The following is a 22,798-nucleotide window of genomic DNA, read 5'->3' on the forward strand; positions in this document are numbered from 1 at the left end:
CTTTTTTTTTTTTTTTTGTTCGTGAATAGCGTTGCCATGGTAACAAGAAATGTTCCCAATTTAGATTTCTGCTATCGGCGCGAACGAGACCTTTCCGACGGTATAACATATGTGGGGGTTCGTTGGCCAGTTCGTCTCGTATTTGACAAAAGGTGCGTACCCATTCAGTTGGCCTATTTCTGTTGTCGTTTGTGAATAGCGTTGCCATGGTAACACGAAATGTTCCCAATTTAGATTTCCGCCATCGGCGCGAACGAGACCTTTCCGATGATATAACATATGTGGGGGTTCGTTGGCCGGTTCGTCTCGTAGTGGACGTAAGAGAAACGTGCAGAACAAGAATAATGATAAAAGTTGAAGTATGAGCAATGGTAATATGGGCTGCTTGCATTGCAGCAGGCCCATAATAAAACTGTTATGATTGTGGTTTTGTAGTTTTTCTATTTTTTCATCTTGGCCGTTGTTCGGTTTTTCACCAGTTTTTTTTTTTTTCTTTTCTGTTTGTAGACCTTTCGGGGCCAGATGAGGTACCTGTTTTTGTGTACTTGGGATCTGCAAAAGTCCTGAAAATGTAAAATCCAACCATAAAGGCATGGCGGAGATTTTCTTAAAACAATCTTGGATTCTTTTGTTTGGAATTTGCCCAATTTGTGACGTTTTTGCCATTAGGGACGAAAGCATATTATCCATATATGGTTGAAATTTTCCCAAAGTGTCCAGGTCCGCCGTTGTAGTCCGAAACTGGAGTCAGTAAGCTTCTTATTTTTCTCTAACCTCTTATCTATCAGTAGACTCGCTATTGAAGCACTACAAGCTATCAATCAATCAAAGTTTACTTAATCACAAATGTCTCAAAGGGCTGCACGAGCCACAACGACATCCTGGGCTCTGATCCCACCTCAGGGCAAGAAAGAACTCAACCCAATAGGGACAATGAGAAACCTTGGAAGACACCGCAGATGTTGGGACCCTCCAGGTGACCGGTACAATGGATGCCGAGTGGATACGGTAAATAATGTGAGAGTCCAGTCCATAGTGGGGCCAGCAGGGGATCCTCTTGAATGTAGACAAGTCAGCAGCGCAGAAAAGTCACCGACTGATGCACAGGGGAGTGGTCCACCCCGGGTCCCGACATTGAACAGCTAGCGTTCATCTGTGGTCACCTGATAACCGAGTCTCCACACAGGAGAGGGGGGCAGAGCAGAAAAGAGACAGCAGATCAACTGGTCTAAAAGGGGGGTCTATTTAAAGGCTAGAGTATACAAATGAGTTTTAAGATGGGACTTAAATGATACTGAGGTAGCATCTCTAACTGTTACCCGGAGGGCATTCCAGAGTACTGGAGCCCGAATAGAAAACGCTCTATAGCCCGCAGACTTTTTTTGGACTCTGGGAATCACTAATAAGCCGAAGTTCTAAGAACGCAGATTTCTTGCCGGGACATATGGTACAATACAATCAGCAAGATAGGATGGAGCTAGACTGTTTAGTATTTTATACGTAAGTAGTAAAACCTTAAAGTCGCATCTTAAGCGCACAGGTCTGTAGACCTTCCTACAGCACTCTATGCCAGCGAGACCTGGAAAATCACAGTAAGAATGAGGGAAAAGCTAGATGTCTTCCAACAACGTTGCCTTAGAAACATCTTGATGTTCAAAAACACTGACCACATTACCAACAAGAAGATATAAAACACAACCACTCAGCCGAGACATAGAAACATGTCGATGAAATCGCAGGTCATATACTCAGAATGCCACCAAAACGTGCCCCCAAGGTAGCAATGACATGGTTCCCTGGCGGAGGAAGAAGAAGAGGACGACCAAAACACATATAGAGAAGAACCTTCCTCAAAGACCTAGAACCTCAAGACCTCAACTTGGCAAGGGCTGAGGAAATCTCCCATAATCGAACAGAATGGTAAAAGCTTTCTGCCCGTTGCACTCAACAGTGGGGAAAGAACTTAGGCTCAATTAAAATACCCCATCTCCGTCCTTGGTTTTGCGTGCTCAGGTCTATTAAAAGGCGTTCGAATGAACCGCCAGGTAGGGGGTAAGGGCGAAGTACCTCCCTCGAAGCGAAGTGAGCTCGCAGACCTCCCTACACTATTGAGGAGAAAGATGGCAGACCAGAAACCCCAAAAAATGTACAAATGTAAATAATAAGCATAATTAATGGTTTTCATAATGACACTGGTGGTTTAGGCAGACTTGAGCAACGAGACTTGAGCAATGTCCTTATGTGTGGGGCGCATTTGCAATACTTCACCACGGCACTAAATGCTAAAGCCAAGGGGGATGGTCAAATATGTGAGGGCAGGGAGAAATCAAATTAAGTCTGCCACTACTGCCAGTTGGTGTTTGACCTCTAGCCTTCCACTTATTTGTCCGACCAAGCACAGGTGGCTTACCTGTTCAGCCTCATCGCTGGTGGCTATCTTCAACAACTGCCCTCAAGTCTAAAACTCTCTGAAATAATTTTCGGTGGAATCTAAGCAAATGTTTGATCACCCCGTACGTTACAGAAAGACGGGAGATTGACTTAGTATGTTTTTACGCCAAGACAGAAAGTCGGTGGCCGAACATACCATCACTTTTCGTACCCTGGCAGCTGAGAGTGGGTGGGATGAGGTTGCTCTATGCTTATTGTTCCACTCCAGCCTCAACCCTCGCCTTAAGGATGAGCTGACACTTCACGCTCTTTCCAGCTGGATAATCGCTTTTGTGAACCCAAGGGAGAAGGCCATGGAACAAAGCATATCTTCCACCTGTCTGACGATTTCTAGGGCAGCACCTGTCGGAGATCCTACGACTGGGAGAAACCAGGTCGGGGGACATTGACGAGGCCATGCAGCTGGGAGGTAGACGTCTCTCGCCTGCTGAGCGCAGCCGTCGACTTAACTACGATTGTGCATGTACTGCGGCCACCATACCAGGTACTCACTTTGGGACACTAGACTTTTGACTATTCCCTCGGACGTCTGCAGTTGGAAAGTATTCTGTTGTAAGAGTGGGGGTTCTATCAAGTGTATTTTTCTGATTGATTCTGGGGCAGATAATTTTTTCATAGATTTGGACTTTGTTAAAAAAATAACACAATAAGATACCCAATGTTCAGCTTGACTTAAGATAGTTTGCTCTCTAGATGGCAGAAGTATTTCCCACATTACCCATCAGACATGTGCCTTGACTTTAATTCTTTCAGGGAATCACTGGGAATTTGTAAATGTTTTTGTTAAACCTTCCCGGTCTGCACCAGTAATTCTCAGGCTCACCACCCGGTTTAAGATAGAGTCCCGTTATTGATTAGGCTAAGATGAGCGTTACTGACTGGAGTGTTTTCTGTCATGCAGCTTGCCTCCAGGCGGCCTGTCCGTCACTTCCGCCGTATCCCGTGTCCGTTAGTGAGATGGACCTCTCTAGTACCTGTGGCATATAACGACTTTGCCTCGGTTTTTAGCAAAGACAATGCTTTATCCCTTTCTCCTCATTGGCCTTATGACGGTTCAATTGACTCCTACCTTCTGCTTGCCGATTTAATATTTCCCTTCATGGACAATACATCACTCTATGGAGGAATATATCTCTAGCTCGCTTACTTCAGGTATCATACAACCATCTTTGCCTCGTCTTGGTGCAGGATTATTTTTCGTAGACAAGAAGGATGGCTCATTACAACCATGTATTCATTACAGAGCACTCGATATCACAGTGAGGGATTAGCATCCTCTGCCATTTATGGACTCTGCGTTTACTCCACTGCATTCCGCTACTATGTTCACCACACTAGACTTACGGAATGCTGCCATCATCTTTGGAAACAGCACAGTTGCCGGTTCACCACATGGTCAGGCTTCAAGGGATTTCTGTGGATATTGTCTCCGACAGAGGACCTCAGCGGTGCGGAACACTTTCAACAAAGCGTTGGGGGCGTCATCCAGTCTCTCTTCTGGCTACGACTCCCAGACTAAGGTCAGTCGGAACGGACTGATCAAGACATGGAAACTGCTGTCAGGACCCATCTGAGTGGACGGGCCAACTCCCCTGGATTGGATACTCCCATAACACCCTGGGATGTCTCCATTCTCCGTGGTCTATGGGATTTCAGCCCCCCGCCTTTCAATCTCTGGAGTCAGAGAAAGCTGTTCCCTCAGTCGAACAGCATGTTCGTCGGACTTGCCTGACCTCGAAAAGGTGTGGCTGGCAACTTAGGACATACCTCTTGTTGGCTCCTCGTTACGTGGGACTTTTTGAGGTGAAACGAGTTATCCACCCCAGTGTTGTCAGACTAAAGCTGCTAACTACACTCCAGATTCACCCCACGTTTCGGAACTCAAGCCAGTTATTAGTCCTTTCAGCTCTTCGGTCGTGCCTCCTTCTCTGCCTAGGCTGGTCGGTCATCCAACTTTTGATGTTAGGGCCATTATTGATTCTTGGCATCACGGCAGGCAACCTGGATTGGGGGAGTTATGGTCTTGAGGATTGCCCGTGGATCTGGCGCCCCTTTAAGCAGTGTGCCGAATTTGTTTGCCGTGGATTGTTGCTTTATTGGATTTTCTTACCTCCTTGTCATTGCTCTCCTGGTATCATCTGATACATTGTTACTCCTGGCTTCTTTCTCCTTTGCCTCGGTTTGACTTTCTAACCTTTTGTTGCTACTTTTATCTGCAACATTGTTTGTTGCCCTTTTCCAAGGGCTATTTTTTGTTTTGGACTATTTACTCTTTATTCTCAGCTTTGTTCCCTTAGCTGTTCCTTCTATTTTTTAAGCCTCATGCTTCCTTTCCTGTTATTTTTATGCCATTTTCCCTTGTCTGCTGCTGGACTAAAACATCATATTCTTTGCAACCTTGCATCTTGGGTTCCTGCCTCACGACTCCTGACAGAAATGTCATAAAAAAAATATGTCAGGGCCGTTCAACAACCATGAAAACATAGATTGAACATGTTTATGTTTTATGGGCCGTACTGTACATACAGTACAGTCGCACACAGGCTGACTTTGTGTACGACACACTGTTTCTATCCCTGTCCACACAACAAATACAACAAACTGTTTGTGCTGATCGCCACACAACAGATACAACACGCTATGTTTGTCAACGTCCACACAACAATTATAACGCACTATGTGTATCGGTCTCCAACACAACAGATACAACGCACTATTTGTATTGATATCCAGAGTACACAACAAATACAACACGGTCTTTGCATCGATCTATACACAAAAAAATACAACACACTATTTGTGTTGAGACATCCATACAACAAATACAATGTTCTATTAGTGTTGATGTCCACACAACAACCAAAACACACTATTTGTATTGATATCCAGGGTACACAACAAATACAACACCCTATGTATTTGTATTGATCTCTGCACAACAAATACAATATGCTCTGTTGACAATTATACATCAGATGCAACATTTTATTCGTGTTGATGTCCACACAACAGATACAACACACTATTTGTGTAGACGTCCACACGACATATACAACACACTGTTGTATATGTCCACACAACGGATACAACATGTTATTAGTGTCAATGTCCACACAACCGATACAACACTCTATTTGTGTCGACATCCACACATCAGATACAACATTTTATTAGTGTCGATGTCCACACAACCGATACAACACACTATTTGTGTCGACATCCACACAACATTTACAACACACTTTGTGTCGACATCCACACAACAGATACAACACACTATCTGTGTTGACATGCACACAACAGATACGACACGCTATTTGTGTTGACCTCCACACAACAGATACAACACACTATTTGTGTTGACTTCCACACAACAGATACAACACTCTATTTTTGTTGACATGCACACAACAGATACAACACACTATTTGTGTTGACTGCCACACAACATATACAACACACTATTTGTGTTGACATCCATACAACAGATACAACACACTATTTGTGTTGACTTTCACACAACAGATATAACACACTATTTGTGTTGACTTCCACACAACAAATACAACACACTGTTTGTGTAGACGTCCACACAACAGATACAACACACTATTTGTGTTGACGTCTACACAACATATACAACACAATATTTGTGTTGACATCCACACAACATATACACCACACTGTTTGTGTAGACATCCACACAACAGATACAACACACTGTTTGTGTAGACATTCACACAACAGATACAACACACTATCTGTGTAGACATCCACACAACAGATATAACACACTATTTGTGTTGACATCCACACAACAGATACAACACACTATTTGTGTCAACGTCCACACAACAGATACAACACACTGTTTGTGTAGACGTCCACACAACAGATACAACACACTATTTGTGTAGACGTCTAACAACAGATACAACACATTGTTTGTTTAGACATCCACACAACAGATATAACACACTATTTGTGTTGATGTCCACACAACAGATACAACACACTGTTTGTGTTGACATCCACACAACAGATACAACACACTATCTGTGTAGACATCCACACAACAGATATAACACACTATTTGTGTCGCGGTCCACACAACAGATACAACACACTATCAGGGTTGACATCCACACAACAGATACAACATTCTATTAGTGTTGATGTCAACACAAGAACTAAAACATACTATTTGTATTGATCCCTACACGACAAATACAACACACTGTTTTTGTTTTGACATCCATACAATATTTTATTAGTGTTGACATCCATACAACAGATACAACACACTGTTTGTGTTGACATCCATACAACAAGTACAACATTCTATTAGTGTTGATATCCAGGGTACACAACAGATACAACACAGTATTTGTGTAGACATCCACAAAACACATACTGTACAACATTCTATTAGTGTTGACATCTACACAACCAATACAGACATCTACACAACCAATACAACACACTACTTGTGTCGACATCCATACAACAGATACAACACACTGTATGTGATGATGTCCACACAACAACTAAAACACACTATTTGTATTGATATCCAGGGTACACAACAGATACAACACACTATTCGTGTAGACGTCCACACAACAGATACAACACACTATTTGTGTCGACGTCCACACAAAATATACAACATTTTATTAGTGGAGATGTGCACACAACAAATACAACATACTGTTTGTGTCAACGTCCACACAACAGATAGAACACACTGTTTGTGTTGACGTCCTCACAACATATACAACACGCTATTTGTGTCGACATCCATACAACAGATACAACACACTATTTGTGTCGACATCCACACGACAGATACAACACACTATTTGTATTGATCTCCACACGACAAATACAACACACTGTGAGGTCCACACAAGGGTGTGAAGATGATGTTGTGTAGTGGACCTAACCTACATAATGTGTTGCCTTAATGAAAGAATAAGAAGCCATTGAAGTGCAGCTGTGATTGGGGCGCCCCTCCCCCACTGTCACCCCCCCCCCCCCTTCTCCATCCATCCTCCACAGCAACAGGACATTGCAAGGATGCTCCAGCATGTCAAATGTTCTAAAATGAATATAGCGCTGTGATATATCGACGAGAAGCACGTCATTATTTTCTTTACTAAAATCATATGAAATGATGTCGTTATAATAATGAAACATTTTAGAAAATTATTATATGTATTAATAATAAAATATTACTAATCTCATGAATTAATTAATAAACAGAAATATTTTATTTAAATGTCTAGTCATAAATATATTCTAATGTATGCATTGTAGCAACAATAACAATATTTTGACTCCTTTTTAGAATATCAATATTATGAAATAAAGTAACACAAACTCAATTCAACACCAACTAAAAAAATAAGAATGGATTATGTGATCAAACAATAAAAATAGTGTTTCTCATTTCACCAAAGAAAAGATACACACTATGATTTAATGATACTAATAAAATAATATAGTAAATTCTCTAGTAATAATAATATTGTACTCATTGTACCGCCGAGCAATTGTTTGATATAAATCTAACCAATGCAAACTAAAAAAAACAAGTTAATTATATATATATTTATTTTGTTTACCACCAAGCCAAACATATATATATATAATTGTAGGACTATAAATGTGATTAGTTAAAATATTACAAAACTTCCATGTACTGTACTCATTTTACCATGAAAAAAATCCAATACAACAAAATACAATAATATAGAAAATATGTAGGCAAAAAGCCAAAATAAAAAATATTTATACATACAGTATATGCGTATAACTAAAAAGATATATATGTATTTGATGTATACATTTATATATGTATATATATAAAACTAAAAATATATATACTCTATATACATGTATAACTACATATATGTGTTTGTATATACTGTATGTATAATTTATTATATATACATATAAACACATATATGTATAATTTATGTAGATGTATTTGTATGTATGTAAGTATGTATATATGTGTATATATACATAAATATATACCATGAAAAAAATCCAATACAATAATATAGAAAATATATAGACAAGAAGCCAAAATGAAATTTTAAAAATATTTAAAAAAGATATATATATATATATATATATACACATATATATATAATTTATGTTGATTTATTTGTATATATGTGTATATATACATACATATATACCATGAAAACAATTCAATACATTAATATAGAAAATATATAGGCAAGAAGCCAAAATAAAATATATATATATGTATAATTAAATATATATATATATATATATATATATATATATATATATATATATATATATATATATATATATATATATATATATATATATATATATATATATATATATATATAGGGCAGCACGGTGGAAGAGGGGTTAGTGCATCTGCCTCACAATACAAAGGTCCCGAGTAGTCTTGGGTTCAATCCCAGGCTCGGGATCTTTCTGTGTGGAGTCTGCATGTTCTCCCCGTGACTGCGTGGGTTCCCTCCGGGTACTCCGGCTTCCTCCTACTTCCAAAAACATGCACCTGGGGATAGGTTGATTGGCAACATTAAATTGGCCCTAGTGTGTGGATGTGAGTGTGAATGTTGTCTGTCTATCTGTGTTGGCCCTGTGATGAGGTGGCGACTTGTCCAGGGTGTACCCCGCCTTCCGCCCGATTGTAGCTGAGATAGGCTACAGCGCCCCCCGCGACCCCAAAGGGAATAAGCGGTAGAAAATGGATGGATGGATGGATGGATGGATATATATATATATATATATATATATATATATATATATATATATATATATATATATATATATGGGCTTCCCTGCTTAAGCTGCTGCCCCCGCGACCCGACCTCGGATAAGCGGAAGAAGATGGATGGATGGATGGATATATATATATATATATATATATATATATATATATATATATATATATATATACACACACACGTATATATGTATAAATTAACTAAAAATATATATACTATATGTACATATATAACTAAATATATATATATATATTATTTATGTAGATATATTTGTATATATGTATGTATATATGTGTATATATCCATACATACATACTAATGTATATACATATATATATGTATATATATATATATATATATATGTGTATATATATATATATACATATGTATGTATATATACATATATATATATACATATACATATATACATATATACACAAATATGTATATATGTATAATTTATGTAGATATATTTGTATGTATGTAAGTATGTATATATGTGTATATATCCGTACATACATACATACATACATACATACATACATACATACATATATATATATATATATATATACACACACCTATATATACATATATATATATATATATATATATATATATATAGGTGTGTGTATATATATATATACATATATATATATATGTATATATAGGTGTGTGTATATATATATATATATATGTATATATAGGTGTATATGTATATATATATATATATATATATATATATATATATATATATATATATATATATATATATATACATATACACCTATATATACACACACACATATATATACATATATATATATATATATATACACACACCTATATATACATATATATATATATATATATATACACACCTATATATATATATATATATATATATATATATATATAGGTGTGTGTATATATATATATATATATATATATATATATATATATATATATATATATATATATATATATATATATATATATATATATATATATATTTGTATGTATCTATATATAATGTATATATATGGTGGCCCCTCCCACGACAAGAGTGAGGCAGATCTCTCTTGTGTTCAGTCGGTGTTCACATCGCAGTCTGCAGGCTGCCAGCAGCAACATTAAAACATCCACCCGGACTTCTTGTCCGTATAAGCGAGGAATAACTCCACATAAAAAAATAAAAAAGAAGAACCGCACGGATTTTTCTTTCATCATTTTCATCTTTTTTTTCTTTTTCTTTTTTTTGTGCATGATCATTGCAAGTGCACTTCCAGGCTGGTGACCGGGATGGGAATACGAGAGGCGGCTTTGACAAGTTGCTCGACCCGGACTGCCAGGACGCAACTGATGGTAGGATTTGATTTCATTTGTATTTTTATTTGTTTACTTGAAATGCACGTCTGCTGAAACTGACACATTGAAGCAGTGTTTTTAAAAAACGAAGTGAAGTGAAGTAAAGTGAAGTGAAGTGAAGTGAAGTGAAGTGGGTACAGTCAGTCAGGCGTGGAAAAGTTTTGCGTGTGTGTGTGTGTGTGTGTGTGTGTGTGTGTGTGTGTGTGTGTGTGTGTGTGTGTGTGTGTGTGTGTGTGTGTGTGTGAGTGGTGGATAAAAGCAATATATACTTACTGTATATAACGGACTCCATTCAGCGGCCACCATGAATGGCCGGCTATGTCTTTTTCATCTTAAACCCAGAGACTCTGCAGCTGCAGCTTGTTGAATCAAACAAACATTTACATCACAACAAATCATCATTTGGTTTTTTTTAGTCCTCCATTCACTGCCTTGCATGCGTGCACCCCACACACAAAGGAGGACCCCCCGCTGACCAATAGAAGGACGGCTTTGTGCTGCCAACCCAACGGGCCACAACATTAGGCACACCTCTACCAGCAGAAGTCTGCAGAAATATCACCAACATACCCACTAACTGAAATATCACCAACATACCCACTAACTGAAATATCACCAACATACCCACTAACTGAAATATCACCAACATACCCACTAACTGAAATATCACCAACATACCCACTAACTGAAATATCACCAACATACCCACTAACTGAAATATCACCAACATACCCACTAACTGAAATATCACCAACATACCCACTAACTGAAATATCACCAACATACCCACTAACTGAAATATCACCAACATACCCACTAACTGAAATATCACCAACATACCCACTAACTGAAATACCACCAACATACCCACTAACTGAAATATCACCAACATACCCACTAACTGAAATATCACCAACATACCCACTAACTGAAATATCACCAACATACCCACTAACTGAAATATCACCAACATACCCACTAACTGAAATATCACCAACATACCTACTAACTGAAATACCACCAACATACCCACTAACTGAAATATCACCAACATACCCACTAACTGAAATATCACCAACATACCTACTAACTGAAATACCACCAACATACCCACTAACTGAAATATCACCAACATACCCACTAACTGTTCAGACAGCAGCAGCATGAGGGGCTCTACCTAGTGGTGAAGTTGGGGAATTACACCCTCCTCCACAGAACACAAATGGGGGGGGGGGGGGGGGAGTATTAAGATACCCTTTTTCTATTTGATTAAACACAAAGTGTTTGGTGAATTGTAATGAGCAACAAACGCAAAGCATGCTGGGAAGCTCCTGTCGTGAGCGTACTGTACTTTATGTCAACTTTTACCTCATGAATGCAGGAAAATCCATTTAAAATGCCATTAGTGAATGCACCTGGCAACGTTATTACGACAAAAAAGTCCATATAAATGAGTTTGGTATTGGAACAATGTGTTTAGTCACTCGACGAGCGTATGGCACACTCACAACCTGTATGGACACTGCCCTGAGACCGCGTTTATTGTTTCATACCGATCACGTGACATTTGCCACGTTAAAAAAAAAAAAAAAAGTCACCACGTGCTATACGACGCATGTCGACATGAACGGCCCAGTTTTCATAGAAGTGACCCCTGGTGTATGCTTTTTAGTTGAGTTGGTCCACATGGTTGGCAACGTAAACAGCACCGACATAAGCGGGCTCTACAGTACAATTGATAGGTTTTTTTTTGTGTTAGCGCAATAGTTAAAGGTAAAAATAAAAAACATTTCATTATGTAGCCATGCTTCGGTATCGTTTGACACATCACTAACTATTAAAGTGCATGAAAAAAACAACAAAAATAAATGTATCAAATATTTCACAACAAAAATACACTTATTCCTCATTTTTGCATGCCGTATTTTTCTCATATTTTTATTTAAAAAATGGTATCGTTAGTCTGTTTTCCCGTGTATCAGTTTTATGGGGGACGACTGCAAAATAATCCACTATGGGGCCAAAAATAGTTGTGAGTGCCAGCACTCTGAATTAAAAAAAGGTGAGAAACTCAAGGTAAAAGTGATGGTAAATGTTCATTTATTCATGTCATTCATCATGTATATGCACTTCACCTATTTTTGCATGTAAACCTATAAACATTCTCTAATAAATGTCTGGTGTTAATATTTTTGGGTGTGTGGAACAGATTAATTGGATTTATATTATTCCTTTGGGCTTTAGTATTTAGTCCGAGTCGGTCTTCATTAACATTCGGAACGTACTACTGACTAAAATGCAGGTACCACTAGGGATGGGTTTCAAAACCACTTTTCAAAATGCGCTTGCTCGATTGGTTTTGCCATAGACATGCTACGGATTAGCATTAGCAATTTTACATGGAGATTTCCACACCTACACGTTTGGTAAGTAAAACTACAACTACGACGCACGTTACAATCGAACAGCTGGTGCGTGATAAGTGCAATACTTGCAGTACAAACACTTTGTATGGCGCAACAAAAGAATAGATTGAGCTGAATGGCAAAGACTACTCCCTGACTAGGCAACACACTATAGTCTCTCTCTCTCACTATATATATATATATATATATATATATATATATATATATATGCATATATGTATATATGTATATATATATATATATGTGTGTATATATGTATGTATATATACATATTTATGTGTTTATATGTATATACTGTATGTATGTATATATGTGTATATATGTATATGTCTATACATATATACACATATATACATCTATATATATATATATAGATAGATAGACATACAGTATGTCTATATATATATATATATATATGCATATATGTATAGATATATGTGTGTAAATATATATGTGCGTATATATGTATGTATACATATACATATTTATATGTGTTTATATGTATATACTGTATGTATGTATATATGTATGTATATATATGTGTATATATGTATATATGTGTATATATGTATATATGTGTATATATGTATATGTCTATACATATATATGTATATACATATAATATATATATATATATATATTATATATATATATGTGTATATATGTATATATGTGTATATATGTATATGTCATATATATATATATATATATATATATATATATATATAATGTGTGTATGTATGTATATATGTGTATATATGTATATATGTGTATATATGTATATGTCTATACATATATATGTATATACATATATACACATATATATATATATCATATGTATATACATATATATGTGTATATGTAGATATATACACTACTGCCATCTAACGTTTTGGAAATGCAACTGCACACAAAGTCTACTACTACTTGCAAATGAGACTCACAAAGGTCAGGACAAATAGATTATTAAACAAGTTGACATTTAGTAACACAACAACACACACACAAGTGGTCCCGTTATCGTATCGGTTCAGGTGCGAAAGGTACCCATCCCTGAAGGACTGTGCTATGTTTTTCTAACGGTATTTTGCATCATACCGACAGCCGTTCCTAATATTCTGACCCCCCCCTCTGTGGCTCATTGAGGCCCCTGGAACACTAGGAACACAACAAACGCGTCGTCGGCGAGCGTCCTTCAAATGTGAGCACTGGGAGCCTCAGAAAGTCACTGACGGTCTCATTAGAGGTGTACCTAATGAAGTGTCCTGTGTTGCATCATTTTACCCTTCCAAGCACGGCACACACGACGTTGTATCTTTTCTTCTTGTTGTTACATTGAGTCCGAATGAACTGATACTTCCTTATTTGGCTGAAATAAAAGAAAAAGAGGTGAAAAAATCCTGCAAGGCACGATACTTGACGGAGTGCGAAGGCCGTCTGCTCGCCTGCTGGTGTGATTGAGTGTGGGACGCGGCGACTGCAACATGTCATTACACAGCCAGCCAGCGAAGCCAGCGGGATGCTCGCTCGGTGGCTGGGGTTTGGATGTGGTGCCAGGGTGTGTGGCGCTCCTGTGGTGGCTTTGATCCTTACATGATCAACATCTGCCAGACATGAAGTGGACAGAAGAATGCAGCGAGCGTAAACTGCAGTTGACATAATAAGCAGGGACACTGAACCCTGACCCCGACTTTATTCCCGGACCCTAACTAAAGGTTTGAATGGACTGTTCTCTGTCAAGGAGCTGAATGACACAACTCACAAAGGTGAACCTGAACACACCAATACATGTTCAGGTTCAATTAGCAGCTCCAGGACATTTTGGACATAACGGTACCGAAAGACCAGACTTTGGCGACGTTTGATTTCAACGACGTAAAAGATCGAGGCAAGGACACAAAGTTCACTCTTTTGCCAATGCATTTAATGCTTTATATTCATATTTATGAGGACGTCTATTAATTAATCATTCAATTTAATAATTGTCAGGTTCAAACACTGATGTGACATCTATTAAACAAGACAAGAAGCAAGGAATTAAACAGAGACAGAATTAAACATGGCTCAATTGAGGAGAGACGTGTGGACTGTACTCTCTGCACAGTCTCACCAAGCTCCGACGAAAGATTGTACGCCTCCTCTTTTATTTGGACTTTCCCTGATTACATGGCAACAGCTGTTTCTAAGGGACGGGGGTCGTAAACAGCCATCGTCTTTGATTACAGAACAGTTCAAAGAAAAGGTCGTAAAACAGTTCAAAGAAAAGGTCCCTGGAGGGAAGTCTGGTCCTGCTTCCTCTTCGCTTTGTAGTTCTTGGGTCAGTCTCACCACGCTCTGCCGAAAGATTGTACGCCTCCTCTTTTATTTGGACTTTCCCTGATTACATGGCAACAGCTGTTTCTAAGGGACGGGGGTCGTAAACAGCCATCGCCTTTGATTACAGAACAGTTAAAAAAAAAGGTCGTAAAACAGTTCAAAGAAAAGGTCCCTGGAGGGAAGTCTGGTCCTGCTTCCTCTTCGCTTTGTAGTTCTTGGGTCAGGACAAAATCTTTCTGTGGATTACAATACATCAAAGAAACAGAACACCTTCATGTTGCTTCCCATCCTACACAGTGGAGTTTTACAAGTCTTCTTCTTGGTAGGATCAAAGACAGCTTTTGTCTTCTCGCCGGGCGAGCTGAACTCAATGTAACACAAAGTTTTGTGATAACTTAGATACAATTATTCTCACAATAATAATAATAATTTAGGTCTTGACCTCTGTATGTATGATGAGATTATCGCAGATCTTCAAGATGCAACCTTGTAATCAAATTTGAAGAATAGGATATTGAGATTGAACTGAACAGACTGAACTGTTTGCCGGATAGTCGAACCTCGGATTCAGGAGGAGCAGTGTGGTTTTCGTCCTGGTCGTGGAACTGTGGACCAGCTCTATACTCTCGGCAGGGTCCTTGAGGGTGCATGGGAGTTTGCCCAACCAGTCTACATGTGCTTTGTGGACTTGGAGAAGGCATTCGACCGTGGGAAGTGCTCAGAGAGTATGGGGTATCGGACTGTCTGATTGTGGCGGTCCGCTCCCTGTACGATCAGTGTCAGAGCTTGGTCCGCATTGCCGGCAGTACGTCGGACACGTTTCCAGTGAGGGTTGGACTCCCCCAAGGCTGTCCTTTGTCACCCATTCTGTTCATAACTTTTATGGACATAATTTCTAGGCGCAGTCAGGGCATTGAGGGGATCTGGTTTGGTGGCTGCAGGATTAGGTCTCTGCTTTTTGCAGATGATGTGGTCCTGATGGCTTCATCTGGCCAGGATCTTCAGCTCTCACTGGATCGGTTCTCAGCCGAGTGTGAAGCGACTCGGATGAGAATCAGCACCTCCAACTCCGAGTCCATGGTTCTCGCCCAGAAAAGGGTGGAGTGCTATCTCCGGGTTGGGGAGGAGATCTTGCCCCATGTGGAGGAGTTCAAGTACCTCGGAGTCTTGTTCACGAGTGAGGGAAGAGTGGATCGTGAGATCGACAGGCTGATCGGTGCGGCGTCTTCAGTAATGCGGACGCTGTATCGATCCGTTGTGGTGAAGAATTAGCTGAGCCGGAAGGCAAAGCTCTCAATTTACCGGTCGATCTACGTTCCCATCCTCACCTATGGTCATGAGCTTTGGGTTATGACCGAAAGGACAAGATCACGGGTACAAAGCGGCCGAAAGGAGTTTCCTCCATCGGGTGGCGGGGCTCTCCCTTAGAGATAGGGTGAGAAGCTCTGCCTTCCGGGAGGAGCTCAAAGTAAAGCTGCTGCTCCTCCACATCGAGAGGAGCCAGATGAGGTGGTTCGGGCATCTGGTCAGGATGCCACCCGAACGCCTCCCTTGGGAGGTGTTTAGGGCACGTCCGCCCAGTAGGACCCAGGACACGTTGGGAAGACTATCTCTCCCGGCTGGCCTGGGAACGCCTCGGGATCCCCCGGGAGGAGCTGGACGAAGTGGCTGGGGAGAGGGAAGTCTGGGCTTCCCTGCTTAGGCTGCTGCCCCCGCGACCTGACCTCGGATAAGTGGAAGAAGATGAATGGATGGATGGATATTGAGACTGATTTGGTGGATTTTAAAGATTCCTTTTTTTATAAAGGTCAACCTGTTGGTAGGTTGGTATGAAATTGTAAATGGGTATTTGGTGGGTAGATTTTGGAAGGAATTGTATTGTACATAGGCTCCAGCACACCCTGCGACCCCAAAAAGTGACAAGCAGTAGAAAATGGATGGATGGATGGATGTATTTTGTATATTATATGATGATGTATATTTTAACTGTGGGTCCCTGTCCTTAAGCTGGGTGCTTCTAGAGATGACCTTTTTTGCAGAACGGACTCTGATATTAACAAAAGAAACAATAATATAATCCAAAATGATGTCTGTCTGTAAATAAATAAATAAATAAATAAATCGTAATATCACCTGTTGCTGTCACAATGTGTGACACCAGCACCAGCTTTATGGGCAGTGGGGCAGACAGCACATTAATGGCACCAAGGATGGTGGAGGAATGTAGCTCTCCTGGGTTGTAATAATAAATTGAGTAATCAAACAAGAGTACAAATCGTTTGTTTCCTTTTTGATATGCTGGCATGTTTACATTCACATAACGTTATAATAATGCTCACATAAAACTCTAATCTGGCTGTGAGCAGGCTATATTTTTTTGTAGGTTGCATAAATGATATTTGTATTGGAGATAATCAGAGTCACCTTCCTCTTCTAAAGTTTATGTGTCATTGCAGAGACTATCTTTTTAAACGGTGTGAGAACTGTATTATCTCCGGTCACCTTGCCTGTTTTGGCCGCGCACATTCATCTTCTTCCTGACGCAGTTTTATTTGGTCCTGGGTGCGGTTCTCTTGACTCTGCAGCTCACTTTGATGCATCTGAAACTGAGAGTGGGACATTTTTTTAGTAGGAAATTGAGCTCCACAAGCAAACCTCCGCCAAAAGTGGACCAGCAAAAGAGCCGATAAATCCAAAGGGTCAACGAGTCCATGGTCAACTTGCGTGGGGGCTAGTCCAAGGAATAAGAAGTGGTGAAGAGGGAAACACTTGAGGATTACTTTTTAGTCAAAAGGACGTGTAGATAATTAAAAATGGTATTATATTGAAATATATTAATATCTGAGGCTAGTTCCACCTGTTTAAAGAATTTGACTTTTGTACCCTCCTTGAGGTTACACAGGCAGATACATGATTTTTTTCAAGGGTTTAAACATACCAAAACACACATTATTGTCTCCAAAACAATCGATAGTTACCGGGCAGGCCTGAAGGTCGAAGACAGAGACGTGTATTTGTGGAGATCGTCTGGCGCCGCAGGCCGGAAGGTCGAGTGCGTGTGCGAGTGCGAGTGCCTGATCAAATCTAGTTCAAGACAAATGTATACATGGAAGAAGTGTTGTCCCGACAGGGTTTATTTACTTCCTTTTTTTACTAATCTGTTTGGAATGTTGTTTGGTAGAATTGTTGCACGTGCTTTGTACATGACTGTTAGGATATTATACTCATGAAATTTCAATAAGTTTAACACTTTTTTATTGGTCAATTTCGGATTATAGAGTGACCATATGAATGTGACTGCTGACTACTTTCACCCCCAAGGCATTTGGAGGTAAAATATCAAAGTCTAGGGATGAACAAAAACTCTTTTGTCACCAAAAAAAACAACGATTTGCAACAAAAAAAGAAGACTTGCAACCGTAAAATCCCCCAAAAAGTTTTGTAACCTCCATCCATCCATCCATTTTCTGCCGCTTGATTTGCAACCAAAAAAAGCTAAGAAAATGATTTGCAATCAAAAACAGATTTCCCCAAAAATTATAATTTGCAACCAGAAAAAAAAGATTTTGCAATGAAAAAAATTGTATTCGCAGAAAAAAAATAAAAAGTGATTTGTAGCCAAAAACAACATTTGCAACAACAAGAAAAAAGATTTGCAACCCGAAAAAGATTTGTAACCAAATAAAAAATGTCCAACTCCAAAAAAATTTGCCAGAACAAAAACTGTTTTCTAACCAAAAAAAAAGACTTGCAACCGAAAAAATAAAAATTGTTTGGTAACCAAAGAAGGCAAAAATGATTTGTAACCACCCTTCCCCCCCAAAAAATGTGCAACCAAAAAAGCCAAGAAAATGATTTGCAACCAAAAACAGATTTCCCCAAAAATTATAATTTGCAACCAGAAAAAAAAAGATTTTGCAATAAAAAAAATTGTATTTGCAGAAAAAAAAGTGATTTGTAACCAAAAACAATATTTGCAACAACAAGAAAAAAGATTTGCAACCCGAAAAAGATTTGTAACCAAATAAAAAATGTTCAACTCCAAAAAAATTTGCCAGAACAAAAACTGTTTTCTAACCAAAAAAAGACTTGCAATTGAAAAAATAAAAATTGTTTAGTAACCAAAAAAGGCAAAAAGGATTTGTAACCACCCGTCCCCCCAAAAAACATTTGCAATCAAAAAAGCCAAAAAAATGATTTGCAACCAAAATCAGATTTCCCCAAAAATTATAATTTGCAACCAGAAAAAAAAAGATTTTGCATTGAAAAAATTGTATTTGCAGAAAAAAAATAAAAAAGTGATTTGTAACCAAAAACAATATTTGCAACAACAAGAAAAAAGATTTGCAACCCGAAAAAGATTTGTAACCAAATAAAAAATGTCCAACTCCAAAAAACTTGCCAGAACAAAAACTGTTTTCTAACCAAAAAAAAAGACTTGCAATCTAAAAAATAAAAATTGTTTAGTAACCAAAAAAGGCAAAAATGATTTGTAACCACCCTTCCCCCCAAAAAACATTTGCAACCAAAAAAGCCAAGAAAATTATTTGCAACCATAAGCAGATTTCCCCAAAAATTATAATTTGCAACCAGAAAAAAAAAGATTTTGCAATGAAAAAATTGTATTTTCAGAAAAAAAAAGTGATTTGTAACCAAAAACAATATTTGCAACAACAAGAAAAAAGATTTGCAACCCGAAAAAGACTTGTAACCAAATAAACAATTTCCAACTCAAAAAAATGTGCACACAAAAAAGCCAAAAAATATTTCTTTCAACCGCCCCCCAAAAAAACATTTGCAACCAAAAAAGCCAAGAAAATGATTTGCCACCACAAAAAGATTTGCAACCAAAAAAAGCTAAATAACTGATTTGTAACCAAAAACAATATTTAACAACCCAAAAAAGATCTGAAACTAAATACAAAATTTCCATCCCAAAAAAGATTTGCAACCAAAAATGCCAAAAAAAAAAGATTTGTATCCCCCCCAAAAAACATTTGCACCAAAAAAGGCAAGAAAATTATTTGCAACCAAAAAAAGATTTGCAACCCAACATTTTTTTCGCAACAACAAAGCCAAATAACTGATTTGTAACAAAAAATATTTTCAACAACAAAAAAGATCTTTAACCAAAAAAAAGATTTGTAACTCGCCAAAAAAGCCAAGAAAATGATTTGCAACCAAAAAAAGATTTGCAACCAAACGTTTTTTATTTGCAACAAAAAAGTCAAATAACTGATTTGTAACCAAAAAATATTTGCAACAACAACAAAAAAGATTTGCAAGCCAAAAAAGAGCTGTAACCAAAAAAGGTTTGTAACCCATGAAAAAGGTTTCCAAACAAAAAAGCAAATGAAATGATTTTCCACAAAAAAGAAGATTTGTCACAAAAAAGATTTGTAAAAAAAAATAGCAATATGCAACCAAAAAAAAGACAAAAAAAGATTTGTAAAAAAAAAACTAAAACTGATTTGTAACCAAAAAAGAAAGAAAAAGGGATTTGTAACATGAAATATTTGTGGCCAAAAAAAGATTTGCAACCAAGAAATAAGATGAGCAAAAAATATATAATAATAAATTGAGGTTTAAAAGAACAGATGTAATAAATATGACACTAGTTATAACATCTAATGGCATTCAAATGGAAAGATTTGTTTCCAAAAAAAAAGCTGCGCCCCAGAAACAAAATACCAGAAAAATAATTTGTAACCAAAAAACGATTAAAATATAAAATATACAGTATACATATAAAAAATTGCAACAAAATAGCCTCCAAAATGATTTGTCTCCAAAAAAAAATATTTGTAACCCCAAAATGATTTGCAAGCAAAAACCCAAAAAGTAGTGTCTTGAAGAGAAACGACTACAAAGCCATAAAAGTTCTACCTACTGTTTACTTTCTTCATTTTCCCTGCTGCTCTCCTGATTACACAGTCAAGTGATCACAGTAGCATAAAGTTGCCCTTTAACACCTTCTCTGCGCGTCTCGAGCCGCAGCATCGGCAGCAGACTACTAATTATGACGGCGATAAAGACAAAGTTAGGGAATGTTTCCCCAGGCAGCGGCCTGAAAGAGTGTCAAAAGGTGGCCCATTTTGTGGTCATAAGGTGTTTGATGGGCTACTCCCACAGCAAACACACCCTAACCCCTAACAGACCTTTCCTCAAACTCCGCCAAATTGTCCAAAATGTCTTGCCAAGATGAAGTTTCCGAAAATGGACATTCTAATGGTGTTGAACTTCAATGAGGGAGCACCGAATATAAGAAAAATAGACCACCTTTCACCTCTCTTGATGAGCCCACCCCAGGAATATACCCACCATAAAAACATTATAATAAAAACCAGGCTTCGCTACACATCTCGAAATAAACCTATGCCAACTATAAGTTGTTCAGCTGCAGACGTGGTAGCTACGGGTTTTGACCGTCAGGATTTTCTTGAGGACATAGGCTAGTATGATGTCCTGTGATAGTGTTTCTTCACCTGGCTCCTCTGTACTCAGCCATTGCATGCATTTGCGTTACTAACGCCGTTACCTTTACTAGTAACGAGTAACCTAACTAATTACTTTTAAATCCTTTACAACGCAGTTAGCGGAAGCTTGATGAAACGTGGAACGCTACTTTTGATGTGGTTTTATGTCAACAACAAGACAGCGTCGTAAGGGCAGCAGGTTTCTTTCCAGGAAGCAACTTTTTTACTGATAATATCAACAAAACACTCAAATGAACTTGGGTGTTGTTGATAAATGGCTTTCGCTTTGCATGGTAGAGTTTTAACTTGCACTTACGGATGGAGCGACCAACTGTAGTTACTGACAGTGGTTTTCTGAAGTGTTCCTGAGCCCTTGTGGTGATATCCTTTACACACTGATGTGGCTTTTTGATGCAGTACCGCCTGAGGGATCAAAGGTCCCGGGCCTTGCCGCTTACTTGCAGTGATTTCTCCAGATTCTCTGAACCTTTTGATGATATTACGGAGCGTAGATGGTGAAATCCCTAAATTCCTTGCAATAGCTGCTTGAGAAATGTTGTTCTTATACAATTTGCTCACGCATTTGTTCACAAAGTGGTGAATGACTGAGCATTTAATGGAAGCTGTTTTTATACCCAATCATGGCACCCACCTGTTCCCAATTAGCCTGTTCACATGTGGGATGTTCCAAATAAGTGTTTGATGAGCATTCCTCAACTTTCTCAGTCTTTTTTGCCAGTTGTGCCAGATTTTTTTGAAACATGTTACAGGCATCAAATTCCAAAACAGTTAATATTTGCAAAAAATAACAAAGTTTTCCAGTTGGAACATTAAATATCTTGTCTTTACAGTCTGTTCAATTTATTATAGGTTGAAAAGGATTTGCAAATCATTGTATTCTGTTTTTATTGACCATTTACACAACGTGCCAACTTCACTGCTTTTGGGTTTTGTATTTGAT

At 38.2% G+C, this 22,798-nt stretch overlaps 1 protein-coding gene across 1 annotated transcript in view; it reads left to right on the top strand.

Annotated features, from left to right (window-relative positions):
* Positions 1-10,373: 10,373 nt before the first annotated feature.
* Positions 10,374-22,798, top strand: part of LOC133577776 (carbohydrate sulfotransferase 15-like) — a 116,754-nt gene continuing 104,329 nt past the window's right edge. The window contains exon 1 of the mRNA XM_061931786.1: positions 10,374-10,616. The gene's annotated coding sequence lies outside the window, so the exon portion shown is untranslated. The remainder of the gene's footprint in view (positions 10,617-22,798) is intronic.

The sequence above is a fragment of the Nerophis lumbriciformis genome, linkage group LG39, assembly GCF_033978685.3.
Source record: "Nerophis lumbriciformis linkage group LG39, RoL_Nlum_v2.1, whole genome shotgun sequence".
In the NCBI taxonomy this organism is placed as follows: domain Eukaryota; kingdom Metazoa; phylum Chordata; class Actinopteri; order Syngnathiformes; family Syngnathidae; genus Nerophis; species Nerophis lumbriciformis.